The sequence below is a fragment of the Mya arenaria genome, chromosome 5, assembly GCF_026914265.1.
Source record: "Mya arenaria isolate MELC-2E11 chromosome 5, ASM2691426v1".
Classification (NCBI taxonomy): domain Eukaryota; kingdom Metazoa; phylum Mollusca; class Bivalvia; order Myida; family Myidae; genus Mya; species Mya arenaria.
The window spans coordinates 11,548,633-11,557,751 of NC_069126.1; positions in this window are offsets into that span (position 1 = coordinate 11,548,633).

Below are 9,119 nucleotides of genomic sequence, written 5' to 3' on the forward strand. Positions count from 1 at the left end.
ACGGTGTAAAACACTTATAGTTGTATTATTTGAAAAAAAAATATTTTTAAAAATTAAGATAATTTTGACTTGTAGTATGTTTACTGTTTTCGATTAGGTCAGTTTGTTGAGCAGATTCATACGCTTGGATACATTCAAAAGATACATTTACTTGTCGCCTGTCCTTTTTCGAATTTCGAATATACATGTAGATGAACATAATATGCATTTAGCATTAGCTTGATCAGACAATGAATACCAAATTGGTACTATAATTAGGAAAAAATCACTTAGAATAGGTAAATAATGCCACCCTTCCAAGTCTATCAGTTTTGTATGCTTATTAAGTAAATGTGAATATCGAAAATTACTAAATTTAAAATCAAGGACATCATATTTCGATTCTGGCAAAGTTCAAAGTCTTCAAACGGAGTAGTGGGTTGAGTGGAAAATAGATGCCGGCCTACAGTACCGTATAATTTTACACATGATAGCTCATTTTCATACCCACATATATAACACAGCTAGATACCCTACTGTATTTTTTGGAATCGTGTTCATTTAGGCTTGGGCATATACTGTTATACATGTACTTGTTTAATGATATGTTAATTTCCATATGCTGGCAATTAAAGCCTTATGCTCTTACAATCAAACTGAATTAATTTATAGTTAAAAATACAAGCGAGCTTGCCAAAAGTTTTCTGTACGCCTGAACAGTCGATTTCGCTTAGGTGTTGTGCCTGTGAAGTTGCCTGCACACCGTGACTTAGAACTTCATTATTGAAGTTAAAAAATTTAAAACCCGTCCTTCTCCTTCCGTACATAATCGTTCTACACATAATTAATATGTTTTATGTGCCAGTTTGTCAATTTAAAGCAAAGAAAAATGTTCAATACAAACGTTTGAACAGATGGTGACGTTTTGCATCGATATATTGAACACAAGCCAGACAGCACAGCTGATCCTACCAAACAACAGATTACGGAAAAGAGGGTAAGGAAAGCTTAAAAGGAGTTTGATTGAAACCACTTTGATACAAAGTGTTTCAAAAAATGTTTTGAAACACTTATTCAATCTTTTAAGACAGACGCTTATCTGTTTAAACAAACGATGAAGGGCATTTTTAAGTGCAAACGGAACATAAGATATGTTGTATATTACATTGTTTTTACAGGTCACCAAAATTGAAGTTACTCAGTTCATAAGACACACGATGGGAACGCCATTAGTAAGACACGCGTCAAATATACACATCCAATAAACACAGGATCTTTATCGAGTTTAAAAGCAAGTACTATTTCAACTTAAAATGTCGACGATGCTTCTATCACTGTATAGTAGTCAAGTAATAATATACGGTTTTGAAACGTTTGAATTGTTTGGGAGCAATACGAAGGTACACAGTGAGTAAATGACAGGCACTTTATTTAAAATATATTGCATTTTATTTGAGCATTCATTTATCAATGTTATTTATTGACGAAAACCTATCTCACATGAGGTTGTTGGCTAGATTTTCCTCTTCCTGCTTGATATATCTGTAGTGATAACGCCTGATTTATTGCTAACTATGCAAACAACTTCTTATGAAAAAACAACTTTTTGCTTGTCGCAAACAAGCGATTTCGTTAACGTTATAAAAACCTAATTTTAGCTTAAAGTAAAAGAAAACACTCTCAAATGAAAAAGAGAGTTTATTCTAAAAAAATAATTTCAAACAATTTACATTTTTTATCAGTTCTCCACAAATATGTTCAAATATCGTAATAACGTTTTAGGGTGTTTAATTAAATATTTTTTTCAGAACCTGACTTTACATTCAGAAATGCCTGTTATTGACAGTGTGAAATTGGAAGAAAACTTGACGTCGGGTTTTAAACATAGTGAAAAGTAAACCTATACAACTTTGCAATGTCAGCATATAATAAAATTATTGAGCAGTCGTAGATTCAATTAAAACGTTCTTTGTGGGAACGTAGTAGCGATTGCATAAATTTACGACGCTTTCTTTCACTTTTTACTTACAGCTTTAACCCATACCAAGGAATGAGATAATTTCCACTTGTGTCCTCATTCACCGACTTCATTATTATTAATGTTTGTCTAACCGAACATTAAATTATATTGTAAGCGATCAACTGACGTCTGTATCAGACACACAAAAATCCTAAAGTGAATTTATGGCAGCTTATGTCACCAAAGATCCGAATTGAATTGTAAATCAATGGGACTATTCAAACAACCTTGCTTTCGATGTGGAACTTGATTGCTTGAGTGCTTGCATTATATGAGTATGCCAACATGCTTGAAGTTTAAATTGATGTGGTAATAAAATGTGAAATTGAATAGTTCAACATAATCACTATTCAAAAGAGTTTAAACAAACCTCGGTGATACATTTATTTCGTTTGTCAATAGCTTAAGGACCAACAGAGAAAAGTCTAGTATATTATCTCATCCAATAAATGCAAAATTAAAAAAAAATTGCATATCATTATTGTTTTAATCGTATTATTAATGTTTCAGACATTCTACATGTAAAGGTGCATTCAAAAAACATGTTGACTTTCACTTAAAAGCGAAGTTAAGCAATGCAAAAAAAAATCAAAACATTACAGAAGTAATTGTTTCGGATATTCAAGTAAGGCTGGATATATTGTTGTTTTTTAAAGATAAAGTGCAACGATCATGATTGTCGAGGATGGAAACAATTTAGATACATGAATCACTAAACAAGTTTTTATAATATCATAGAGAAGGCCTTATTCCTGTTGCTTGAATGCCACAAAATATCTACAATTCCCCGTGAGTCTTTTAAGTTTTAACATTGATAAAGCTTTAGAACATTCGTAACTACTGTTTGATATGATTGAAGAGAATTACGACCAAAACATACACGTTGACATTTTGTGGCTTATTGCTTAAGCTATAAAGTAATACCCTTCTAAACGTTTTATATCAATAGATCGAACCTACAAATAACCTTAACATGAAAAATAGGCAAAAAAAAAAGTTAAAGAAAAGTTACATTAAACCCACTTTAATTATAGTTTAAACAAAGTTCGTACAATGGTGTTATAAAAACATGTTATTGTTCTTTTAGAAATATATTCATAAAATTCAAACAGGCATTTATATAAATAAATAAGTGCAAAACAAATATTACAAGACTCTCATATTGTGTATATCAGAGTGTTTCAATAAACTACAACAATTCAATTATTGTAAGCCATTAGTAAGACAAGCGTCAATAACACACATCAAATACGCACAGGAAGGTCTACGTATCTAAAACATGTACATTTTCAACTTAAAACGTAATCGATGCTTATATAGTTGTTAGATATTTACTGACTTATTTTGTGCAAACGAAGTTGTTCTTTTGTGCCTTGGCATGGTATTTGCGTACGATTTTGCAACGTTTTGATTGATTGCCATCATAAAAATGGTCCACGGTAGGTAAATGGAGGGCACTCCAATTTATAACTTATTACTATACACTATATTTGAACAATAACGTATCACTATTATTTATTGGGAAAATATCCCTAACATCTCACGTGGATTCTATTCTTCCTGCTAGTGATATCGCCAGATTTATTGCTTACTATGCAAACACTTTAGAACAAACCAGTAGTTTACCTGCTGTAATCAAGTGCATACGATAACGTGATAAGAAAAAAATGTTTAAGTTTAAAGTTGAAGAACAGAAATATCACAGAAAAGAAGCCAGTTTGTTCCACAGAGTTCATGTTAAAATCTTAATATTTGTTAAAAATTCCCAATTTGTAAGTTTAAATAACGTAATAGAGTTGTCAGTTGTTTAATTAATTTGTTTTAATTTGATATTTATTTCAGAACCTGCCTTTACAATCAGAAAGGCCGGTTATTGATTGTGTGAACGTGGATGAAAGCTTGACGTTGGATTTTAAACATCATGACAGGTTTAGATAAACCATTCTGCATATGTCAGCATGCCATATATTACATGAATAAATTTAATCCATACCAAGAAATGAAGCCATTGCAATATATGTCCGTCCTCATTCACCGACTTCGGTAATATTATTTTTGTCAAAACCAAACATTAAATAATATCATAACCAATGACCATGATTGATTATGCAAACTGTACAATATAAGTATTTAAGCATGCTTGAAAATGAAATTAGTGTGGTAATAAAATGTGCAAGAGTTTAAGCAAACCTCAAGGACTAATTAATTCCGTTTGTATATAGATGAAGGACCAAACAGATAAAATTATAATATATGATCACAGTCGCATAAACATATCTGCATAGCAACAAAGATTATATGATTTTGTATTGCTAATGCTAGGTTTACATCTGGCCACAATCTCCCCGATTAGCCAAAGGCTAAAACATCGGGGAGCTCTACGATTAAATGGTCTACTCCACGTTCTGTTACGCTTCCTTACGAAATCAGCACGTTTTGTTGCGCTCTACTGCGCTTTGCTACGATCGAGCCCACGATTTGCATCACGCTCTGTTACGCTTTGTTGCGATCAACACGATTTGCTTCCAACCTCCACCACGTTCCGTTACGTCCTGTTAAGATCTCCCACGACAAAGCCGCTTTGTTGCGATCTCCTGCGATTTGACCTACGATTTGAGACAAATGATCACGTTTTACGTCACGATTTGATATTTAAACAAGAAATAATTCACTTTAGGCTTATTACTCGCAACAATGAACCAGCTGGATATAGACGATCCTGAAGTGGCTGTTTTAATTTACGCATATATTGTTGAACGAAAGAAAAGGTCACAGCATACACGTGATATAAATATCGGATTAGAAGTCAGAAGAAGAAATAGAAAGCCTAGGTCATGCTGGGTTAAGCCATGGTTAAGTGTTGAAAGTAGGCTTCAATATGGACATTACACACAACTATTAAACGCCGAACTCCGGTGTCGGGATGTCGGTGCATACATAAACTATCTAAGAATTGCTCCAGCCTTGTTTGACGAGATTCTGCAAAGAATATTGCCAAGTATTGAAAAGCAAAGGACCAGATTTCGTGAACCAATTTGTCCTGGATTGCAGTTGGCGCTTGTCCTCAGACACCTGGCAACTGGGGATAAGTATCCATCACTGTGCATTTCGTTGTAGCCGTTCGTCTATTTGCAGGACTGTTCCAACAGTGTTCAAGGCCATTGTAGCTGCGTATAAAGACGAAGTAATGGCATGCCCAGTTTCAATTGAAGAATCGAAAACTATATCGGACCTATTTGAGAAGCAATGGAATGTCCCCCGTGCATTTGGGGCATTGGATGGCAAGCATGTAGCTATCAAGATGCCTGCGAAGTCGGGTAGTCTTTATCATAATTATAAAGGCTTCTTGACATATGTCAGATGCACAGATCTTTAAGGACACGGAACTGTTTGATTGTCTGGAGGATTGTACACTTGGAATACCGCCACCGTGCCCTTTAAACAAATGGTGACCCTGACATAGATATGCCTTATTTCATTCTTGGTGACGATGCTTTTGCACTGAAATCGTATCTAATGAAACCATATGCACGGAGATCAATGCCAAAATAGGATCTTATATTAAACTACAGAATATCTAGAGGCCGACGTGTTGTCGAAAATGCATTTGGCATTCTGGCAAAGAGATTCCGATGTCTTCTTGGGACTTTGGAACAGAAACCTGAAGTAGTGAGAGATATCATTGAAGCAGTTGTAGTACTAATATACGTATTACAGTTCAATGCACGAATATTATAATTTATTTGTGTTTTATTGTTAGTCCATTCGTACTTGTAAATAATGTGTTCTGAACGTGTATAATTAGTCGTTGGAAATAACAGTGTAAGTTTTTACCTGGACAAGCCAATTGATGAATCGATGACTGTTACTACTAATACGACTTATTGTTACAACGTTTGTATTAAACCATGTTTCCAAAACTAGTTGTTGACAGACGTACAGGACAACATTACAAATTACAAGGGCAAACTAGTATCTAAAGGATTATTTGTAACGGATCAAGTTTTGATAGATACCAAAAATAATTAATTAAGACACATACCTAGTGTTCAAGTATTGTCACGTGAAGGAGATAACGACCTTTTAGGAGACGATGGGCTTGTTATACTTGGGGCCGGAGAATCGCCCTCTGCGTCAGTGGATTGCTGAGACGTCGAGGAGGCGTTTGATGTGGGAACCTTTGACTTGAAACTGACGACATTTCTGCGTTGAACGTTAACAATATGTGGAACCAAGAACTGGAAATGATCCCACACCCACTGGTCCGTCGCACTAAACACCTCGTCGCTCTGGCCAGACTTCTTTAATGCCTGTTTCAGCCTATAGCAAAAATAAAACACAATTAGGTTTACTGAAAATAAACATTAGCCAAAAACATTTAAATCATAAAACGTTTTATTATATACATAAGCGTTTTTAACATGTGCATTTAACTACTGTAAAACGTTACCTTCCCAGTTTTGTCCTCTGGCTGTTATACCAAGTTTTCAGTTCAAGCACACTTTTCCCCATTTTATCAGCCTGTTGCTGCCACAAGCTTTCCTTGAGCTGCATGTTTTTATAGTCAGGCCTTCTTTTTTCATATATGGAAGGGTTAGCTTTGAGAAAATCTAAAATTTCCTCTTTTTGCTGGTCAGTGTATGTTGTAGTTGTTCTGGGAAATTTCGTCTTCTTTGGAGCATCATCCTGGGGCGATGGGGTTTCCACCGGAGCATCTTCAATTTCTTCCGGTTGTGGAGGTGGGGGAGGGGTTGGTGGCGGATGAACATCAACCACAACAGTTCTTGAAGTTTTGAAGTTTTGGAACCTTTTCGTTTCGCTGGCATGATTAAACTGATAGAGTACCAGTAGATAAAGCTGTTATGTATATGCAGCTTGCGTGGAAATCGTGGCTATCGTGAGGAAACGTGTTGGAGCGTGTCAGAGCGTATCAGAACGTGAACGACAATTGGGGATACCGTAGGAGAGCGTGACGCAACGTGGAGCAATAAATGATAGAACAGTGTTTCTTTCATGCTTTACGATGAAATATGGGGTTTTAACAGTGAAATAACAACAGTGAAAATATCAATTTGATATTTTCACTGCAAAATAAGGAGTGAAAATATCAATTTTCAGAACTACTTTTAAAATCCTTTGTTGTTACATGTACTTGCCTTGGTCAAAACGGAACACTGGACTTAAGTGAATTATGTCAAAAAATGTTAAAAAAAATAAAGAAATATTTTATAAATTTAAATAAATATATAATTGGAAATTAACAACTTACCGTTTATTACCGGTTATCCCGTTTATCAAACATTTTACTGATCTTTGAAGCTGAATGTTCGAACATTTGCTTTCATATCAAACGAATTACAGACAAAAACAACTGTTCGAACATAAATAAAAATTTATAGCATCGTTCAAATGTATTTTGAACTGTTAACCGTTGTAGTACGTAAAATGAGCTTCCTGGAGAATTCACACAACAATTTACAGATAGATCCGATATTTTTTACCCCACCCACATCTCAAAATGTGTCAACAAACTAGCGTGGCATTTACTCTTCTGGAAAACGCGTATATGCAGTCTTAAACTAAGAAGAATGGTTAAAATCCAATGAGTATCCATTTGTTTTGCTAACACATTTGACCTTCCAAATTTTCATTCTATAAATAGCGGCGTAGTAATTTACTTAAAATAAAAAGTGTTTTCATTATTTTTTGGAACATTTGTGCACTAATAATACTTCATTTTTTACTGTTCATAAAGCTTTGCAATAAAAAACGAGCGAATATCAAGCTATAAGAATGAACAGCAGAGAACTATTTCTCAGCAAACCGAAAGTAGAAAAGTTGACAGCTATAATTATGCATGAGGGGCGCCCCACGGGTAGTGGCGTAAAGCCCACCCTTTTCAAAAAAGGGGGTAATTCAGAAATAAATAAAAAAAAACAAATAAAACTCCGGAAATAAGCATAAAAGAAACGGAAGTAAATATATCCAAATACTATTGCAAGGGGTATTTTTTTGCAAAAGTGTATAGCCCTTCACGCAATTCATGATAGTTTAAAAACTCATGTCTTGAATGTCATTATCTTTGATCAAGTATACGTTCTAAGCATTAGGAATGATATTGTTCATATTGTTTCATCCTGCTACCTGTTTGCATGTTTTTGTTCGTTTATCAAATATACGCATGTACTTTGCTTATCATGTCCACGTGTTTGTGAATGGAGGATAAAGATACTGTAATAATGTTTCAAAGATGAATGCTAGATCGTTAAACACGTTGATTAAATATTAACATATTTTTAAATCACATTTATGAGAGTTAGGCGAAGATTTTGTGATGGATTTTATATTTGCTACTGTACAATAGGGGAGGTTACTGCATAGGAGACGAACATTTTCTTAAACCGGTTTAGCAACAAATCAAGTAGGACCTACTCCGGTGACCTCAGACGAACATTCGTGTAAAAAATGGATTGAAATGGACAATCATAAAATTTTGGGCTATGGACTTATTGAAGACAACTGTATGGTAAGTCTAAATGCCGTTTGTTTTCATGATGGTTTAAATGATAAGAATTGTTTGTTATTTTTGATCACGCACAGGTATGCGCCCCCCCCCCCACATAGTGACATTACTCCGCAAAGCTTTGTCTGCTTTTTCCCCGCAAAATTTCCCCGGTAATGGGCGTAACCTAGGTTCCCTTTGGTGCGAGGACATTTTACCATCAGTTCATCCCTGCAGGGAAGGAATTTAAGCGGGGGTTAGTCCACCTTAATCACAGTGACTTGAAGGGAATGTGCTGAATTTTGACCTCTAAAAAAAATTAGTGAAATTTTACCTAAAATAACCCAAAATATATATTTTTTTCTTCAGATTCATCAAAGGGGTCACTCATACCAACTATCTAGCATAAATAACTATGAATTACGGCACTTTTACAAAGTCAGAAAATCTCGATTTGTCTAAATAGACTAAAGTGAAACAACTCCAATTTCATCGAAATGTGACAGCTAAGAACAACATGCCTACAAAGGCACCCAAACGAAAAGTTGCAACAAAAACATGCAGCCAACATGCAGATAAAACTTCAATCTTTCAATTGCAACCAATATTCTCACCTGA